Here is a 7,684-nt window from a genome sequence, read left to right as displayed (position 1 = left end):
ACTATACTCATCTGAATTTACTGTGTGATAGTGAATGATTGAAGAAAATGGATGTCACAGTTTGATTTTGAAATGACAAAATAAGAGAACAAAACATTAAACCGATACAAATTACTACTTGTAAAATGGTGAATTAAATTCATCTCTAAGTTGCTCATTAAGGAAATAAAATCTCATTGGTTGTTTGAAGCGTCCCTTCAGTTGTGACACAGTTTTATGCCTCCAGAGGGCGCTAAAGATTTAACTTTAGACCTTTAGTGTGACACGCAGTCCAACATGGCATGGAAGTAATTTCAGAGATTGTGAATAATGTCTCATTCATGAGGAGCATGTTAACTTCCTGTTAAAAGGGAGTTTTTTCTTGTCACCGTCGCCTTCAGGCTTGCTCTTTGGGTTTCAAGCCGGGTTTTTGTAAAGCGTTTTGAGATGATTTGTATTGTTATTGATGCTATATAAATAAAATTTTATTGAAAATTGAATTGAATATGAATAGACAAAAACAATACTGTGGAATAGTGGAAGGAGAGGTTCTTTAATTATTTTAGTTAATTGTGATAAATGTTCCCTTGAGTACAGAAAATAGGTGACGTGATAGATGCTATTTATGGCACATGACGCACACAAACCACATCCTTTTTTGACTGCAGCAACTGCTTTCTGATAGTTTCTAATTATTTAGTCTTCATTCAAGTGATGAATGACTGTTGTGATTAACTGTTCACCTATTGTGACTGAGAGCAAAGCTACCTTAAAGATGACAGTTAAATATTGTGACATGAGGCTATTGTGAATGCTTCAATAATCTATAGACAGTAAGGTAACAAAAAGCAGTTCTAAAGTGCAGAGTGTGGTTCAGCTTGGCAGATGACACGGTACAGCACATTTTATGAAAATGTAGCTCACTTCTCTTGCACTACTGCTGCAGGAACATTATCACGTCTGACATTCATGTTTCAGTTCTTCCGTCTGTCTATACTTTTGTCTGCTGTGTCCAAAAATAAAGTGCTTATGAAGTGCATTGCATATGGTTAACCACATTTTTTGTTTGTTTGTTTGTTTATCTAATACGTTGAACTAGTGTCAAACAGATATCAGTGACTCTCAGTAGACGTTTTGTCCTTGTGCCTCTGAATACAGTCCAATCAAGGTGGGTTTGGGTTTTGAGTTAGGTTCAGAGTTTCTCGGCAGTTTTATGTTGTTATTGTTGTCTGGGTTTTTTTTTGTTCATATGGTACAAAGCAATCGGAATTGGTTCTGCTTGCACTTACATGCTTCCGTCATATGTAACCTGCAAAACACAATGGGTCAGGAATGTCTGAATGCACTGCCCATGTTTTGCCTGGAGAAGGAACTTAGTCAGTCAGGGTCATGCCAAAAAATAGTGAAATAAACTGCTGCTTTGAAAAAAGGATGAGTAATATACGAGTTATGTGATTGCAATGTATATCTTTGTATTCATTGCACATTGTGCAATCCCAGTGTGACTGTCTATTATGTGTGTGTGTACGTGTGTGGGTGTGTGTGTACGTGTGTGTGTCTGTGCGTGTGCGTGACCTAACCTCTCACCCTCCTGAGGTGCAGCTTCCTGACCTGTGGTGTTTTCTGGGTACCCCTCCCTGATTTTACTTGTTGATCCTCTGAGGTCTGCGGTTGCACATACATTGCGGCATTTGCACTGTCTAGCTCTGCATGCTACGTGTGCGCAAATTGCGCCTGCACACACATAGCCTTCCTAATGGGACATCCTCCGAGGAAGCGGAGTGACAATGCAGCAACACAATGCAGCCACAAGTTAGACCACAGGGACTGCTGAAGGTAACAGGGTCTGATGTTCTCTGTGGGGCTTCTCAGAGGCCAGTGAGGAAACACCTTCAAAACAAAGAACCTTGAAAAAAGTAGTTTTTTTTCTCAAGTACAAGGAACAATAAGTACAGCATAATTAGAAAGTAGCTCAGTGATATCCATGTCAGTGGCTCCCAGTTTACTGAAGGCTAAATATTTTGGTGCTGATAGAAAACTTCAGCACACTATTGTTACTTAATGAATTTATATATACTGCGTCATTGTATGGTATACAAAAATAACTCAAAACTATCATCAAACTTTAAGGAAGTGTGTGCACAAACTGATAGAGTGGTTGGATCAACATCACAGATACTTCCTTTTTTGACGTAAGTGTTAAAAGAGCTGCTTTGAATTTAGTATCAGAACTTGGTCTCAATTTCTCTGAGAACACAAACCCGAGTTAAATAAACATAAAATAACATTGTAATACACTGTATCACATTACTTACCCTGCCTATATGCACCAGAAAGCATTGTGCACAAGCACAAAAGATGGACAAATAGAGATGAGGTTGAAAATCTGCAACGTTCTCTAAAAAAATCAAAAATCAAAAATGACTTACTTACCATGAATATGTCTATGGGTTTAATATCAGTCTTGTGTCTTTGTTCAGGACTTAGCACTCATTGATTTATAATGACAGTAAGTGATAATGTCTCCAGAAAGGGGAGCCCAGCAACACAGATGTCGTTAGCTGGAAACATGTTCTCCTCTCAGTGTGGATGAGCAGGTAACTAGATCTTGATATGATATAAAGTTCAGTTTCCTGGAGCCTTCTTGTTTTTTGCATGAAATGTCGTGCGAGACCTTTTAAGGAAGCCGGCTCTGTCTGACAGCAGTGCGACAAATTTGATTCTTAGAAACGAAAGTCTACTATGTGTATTTATAGGGTAGGCAAAAGCCGACTGATATGATGACTACTAAACCACTGGTGGTAAAGCAAATTAGTTTTGTTGTTTGGCATCTTGAATAAAGAACGTATGTTTGACCTTGTTGTATGGGATGTGTCATCTCCTAGAGTATATTTAAAAAATCTTGTGGCAGTGAGTGGCCTGGAGTTGTGTGTTTCCTGTGGAGCTCCATACTACATCTGTTGTCTCATCAACCTGCCCAGTCTTCATGGCCTCCTGCAGTTATCCACTCCTACCTGAATGAACAATTCTCCAACCTGCCTATGATTCCTCTTATATTCTCATGTAACATCATCAGCTATATGTTGTATTTGTATCATCATCAGATTCTACATGTACGCTTTAGTCAGATGTATGTATCTATGACAGATGTATGTTTATCTCGGCCCTCTTTTCTGTCTGTACTCGACTGGCCTTAGGCAGATGGGTCCCTCCATATGAGCTGGGTTCTGCTCATTCCTGTTAAAAGGAAGTTTTTCCTTGCCATCATCGCCTTAAGGCTTGCTCTGGGGGTTATAAAGCGTCTTGAGATAATCTGTATTGTTAATGACGCTATATAAATAAAATTAAACTGAACTGTGGCTCAGTATATAAGATTTTTAACATTACAGCAAGATCCTTATATACACACATAAACAGATTATAATGTCCAGTGTAACACACTTTACTCCCTTAACTCCCTAAACTCGTGAAGCATACTTCTGAGCTGCAGACAGTTTGTCAGCTGCGCTCTCAGACTTTAGCTCATCAGCACCAGACAGCCACTCAGAGACTCCCTCAGTCATCAATGGCAGACTGAAATAAAATGTGTGTGTGTGTGTGTGTGTGTAATCTAAGGGAGCCATGGTCAGGAAGGCACCAGTCATCTGAACATATAATGAAATATTTATAAACACATGAAGGTTTTACTATTTCACAATAGCCACCGAGCTCTACTTAACATACCAGTAAAAATCATGACAAAGCCCACAGCAAGTGAATATAGTATGTAGATATATTCAATAAAGTGAGCGTCACCATGAGGACTGATTCTACTTTCAAGGTTTATTATTTAAAGAATACTACCGGACACTTTGATCCTCCTCATGACCCACACACTCACAGATCCCTTGAGACGACAGAGTGATCTGATTGTCTAAACATTTGTGTAAGCAAATAAAAAATGGACCCACTTTGGATATTCATAAAGATTTTTTTCAAATCTCACACATTTTGACCTCCAAAAGTATAAATCAGTTGAAACATAAGCAGTCACCAGTTTCTAATGAGGTTTCTAGTGAACGCCTGTGATAAGCCATGTTGGAAGATATAAACAAAAGAAGATGTTTTATTAGGAACATGTTTTTTACGATAACAAACCACACTAATGCATATGCTCAACTTGAAAATAACGTGGTGATTTTGGGGGGTATCCATTCCCAAGAGGAACACCTGCTTTGAGTTACACTGCTGGCAGTTCCAAGTATTATTGCCTTACTTTTTTTCTCGATGTAAGCAGCAGCTATAAAGCCCAATCAATGTCCGCTTGAAAATGCAGTACACATGCAGGTACATGCAGTATACTGGCAGACATCCGTCCCCGGGATGCACGGCAGGATTGTGTAAGATACACCTACTATTAATCAGACAAGCTGTAATGGTTTCCTGTTCACTTACTATACATCTTACTTTGCAAGTTTATAGCTAGCTGAAGAGCAGCGTTATTGATTCCACAAACAGGAAGCAAACACAAATACATTTTTACATCTCTTGAAAAGAGTCAGCCTGAATCATACTGGGAATGTGTTTGAAATGAGAAAATATGTATTTTTTTGTGAAATCACAATGAAAACTGAAGAAAGATTTAGTGAGATTAAACTAAATATAGTACAAGGTTATACATTAACACCCAGTAGGCAAATGGAGATGCAAAACATTGATCCAACAGAACATTTTCTGTAGATAATCTCATTATATAAAACTAATGTTGTCTGCCTTGTGCAGAAAAGCAATATGTAGATTCTAACTGAGGTCTTCTCTGGAACATTTTAGACATAACTGGTTTTAAACATGTTCTTAAGGTTATATCACTTACGAGGTTATGAGAAATGAATAAAAATAAAAAGCAGTGATGACGGGGATACTGATTGAAACGCATTTTGAGGCAAGTAATCAATTCCATGTAGCCCGTCCAGTATTTCCTCACCAATAGCGTAAGAGCTAAACTCCTTAATGGTTTTGGATGGCTTTAGAAGTAGCTGAATAATTTAAAAGCTTTAGTAATACAAATTGAGAAACCCTTTTATTTCAGTGTAGGTGCATGTTTGTTGATTTGGATTCTTTTTTTATTTTTTTTGGATTTACAAGTGTTTCGCCACCAAAAAAAGAAAGGTCCCACACTTTAATATTTCGTTGGACCGCCTTTAGCTTTGATTACAGCACGCTTTCGCTGTGTAAGTGTTTCAATAAGCTTCTGCAATGTCACAAGATTTTTTTTCCATCCAGTGTTGTGAGTCTGACCACTGTGCAAAGCCTTCTCTAGCACATCCCAAAGATTCTCAATGGGGTTAAGGCCAAGGACAGCACAGTGGCGTGGTTTTTCTGTGTGGAGTTTGCATGTTCTCCCTGTGTCTGCGTGGGTTCTCTCCAGGTACTCCGGCTTCCTCCCACTGTCCATAGACATGCTCGTTAGGTTAATTGATGTTTCTAAATTGGCCGTAGGTGTACATGTGAGTGTGAATGGTTGTCTGTCTCTCTGTATAGGCCCTGTGATAGACTGGCGACCTGTCCAGGGTGTACCCTGCCTCTCGCCCTCCCGCGACCCTTCACAGGACAGGTGGTTACAGAGGATGAATGAATGAATGAATGGCATTGTCATCTTGGAATATGCCCATGCCATCAGAGAAGAAAAAAATCCATTTATGGAATAACCTGGTATTCAGGTAGTCAGCTGACCTCATTCTTTGGGCACATAATGTTGCTGAACCCAGACCTGGCCAACAGCAGCAACCCCAGATCATAGCACTGGATGGAAATAAATCTTGTGACATTGCAGAAGCTTATCGAAACAGGGCTATAGCGAATGCTTGCGTGCTGTAATCAAAGCTAAAGGCGGTCCAACGAAATATTAGTGTGGCGAATTTTTTTTTTTTTTTTGGCCAGAAAGTGATGTTCTTGTTTAGCGTGAACTTGCACAACACTGACTACAACTGATGCAATAAGTAGCTTCTCATTTCTTAAGCAACCATGTTGAAATCAAAATGGTCAAATCATTGGCACGCATCATGAAGAAAACATCTAAGGAGATTGCAGAAACTACTAAAATTGGGTTAAGAACTGTCCAACGCATTATTAAAAACTGGACGGATAGTGGGGAACCATTGCATCAGGGTAAGAAGAGAGGCATATGAAGTGATGCACCCACCATGCCTAGTGCCTACTGTACAAGCCTGTGGGGGCAGTGCTATGATCCGGGGTTGCTGCGGTTGCTCAGGTCTAGGTTATGTGCCAACATTATGTGCCCAAAGAATGAGGTCAGCTGACCACCTAAATATACTGAATGACCAGGTTATTCCATCAATGGATTTTTCTTCTCTGATGGCACAGGCATATTCCAAGATGACAATGCCAGGATTCATCTGGCTCAAACTGTGAAAGAGTGGTTCAGGGAGCATGAGACATCATTTTTACACATGGATTGGCCACCACAGAGTCCACACCTTAACCCCATTGAGAATCTTTGGGATGTGCTGGAGAAGGCTTTGCTCAGTGGTCAGACTCTCCCATCATCAATACAAGATCTTGGTGAAAAATGAATGCAACACTGGATGGAAATAAATCTTGTGACATTGCAGAGGCTTATCGAAACAATGCCACAGCGAAAGTATGCTGCAATCAAAGGCGGTCCAACGAAATATTGCAGTGTGTGGTTTTTTTGGTGGCGACAATTTTATTTTGGACAGATAGTATATATACACTACTGGTCAAAAGGTTTTTTTTACTGAAAATTATTCAGTTTAGTGTCTCACTGCACTCTGAAATGAAAGCATAGAACAAATAAGCAATTTGAGTTGAAAAAGAAATCATGGAATCAATTTATAGACCAAAATGTATTCTAAACTTTTGACTCATCAAAGTGGCCACCTTTGGCAGATATAACAGCTGAGCACACTCGTGGCATTCTTTCTACAATAAAAATCAAATATTCTTCAGAAAGTTCTTCCCAAGTCTGTTGCAGAAGTTCCCATAAATGTGTGGCACTTGTAGGTTGCTTGGCTTTCACTCTTCTGTCCAGTTCATCCCAAACCAGCTCGATGGGGTTTAAGTCTGGAGACTGTGCTGGCCACTCCATGTTTTCAAGCTTACCATCTTGTTCTTTTTTCCTGAGGTAGTTCTGGCATAGCTTGGACTTGTGTTTTGGGTCATTATCTTGCTGTAGGATGAACCTCTGACCAACTAGATGCATACCAGAGGGTATTGAATGGCGCTGCAGAATGCTGTGGTAGCCGTTTTGGTTCAGGGTGCCTCTCAATCTGTACAAGTCACCGACCCTGGATCCAGCAAAACAGCCCCAGACCATCACACTTCCTCCTCCATGTTTGACAGTTGATGTCACACACTGTGAAACCATCCTCTCGCCTACTAGACGGCGTACAAAGATCCTGTGTGATGAACCGAAGATTTGAAACTTTGATTCATCAGTCCATAATACCTTCTTCCAGTCTTCAGTAGTCCAATGGCGGTTGTTTCATGGCCCAGGCGAGCCTCTTTGTCTTATTCTGACATCTTAGCAATGGCTTTCTTGCTGCAACTCATCCTGTCAAACCTGCAGCTCGAAGTATTCTCTTCACAGTTGAAACTGAGACTTGCTTACTACGACCACCATTAAGCTGTGCTTGAAGCTGTTGTCCTGTGAGCCGCCTATCATGCAAGCTGTTAACTCTCTGTC

This window comes from Chelon labrosus (genome assembly GCF_963514085.1).
Source record: "Chelon labrosus genome assembly, chromosome: 22".
Lineage (NCBI taxonomy): Eukaryota > Metazoa > Chordata > Actinopteri > Mugiliformes > Mugilidae > Chelon > Chelon labrosus.
The sequence above is the reverse complement of the archived record's forward strand: the minus strand, read 5'-3'. Positions refer to the sequence as shown.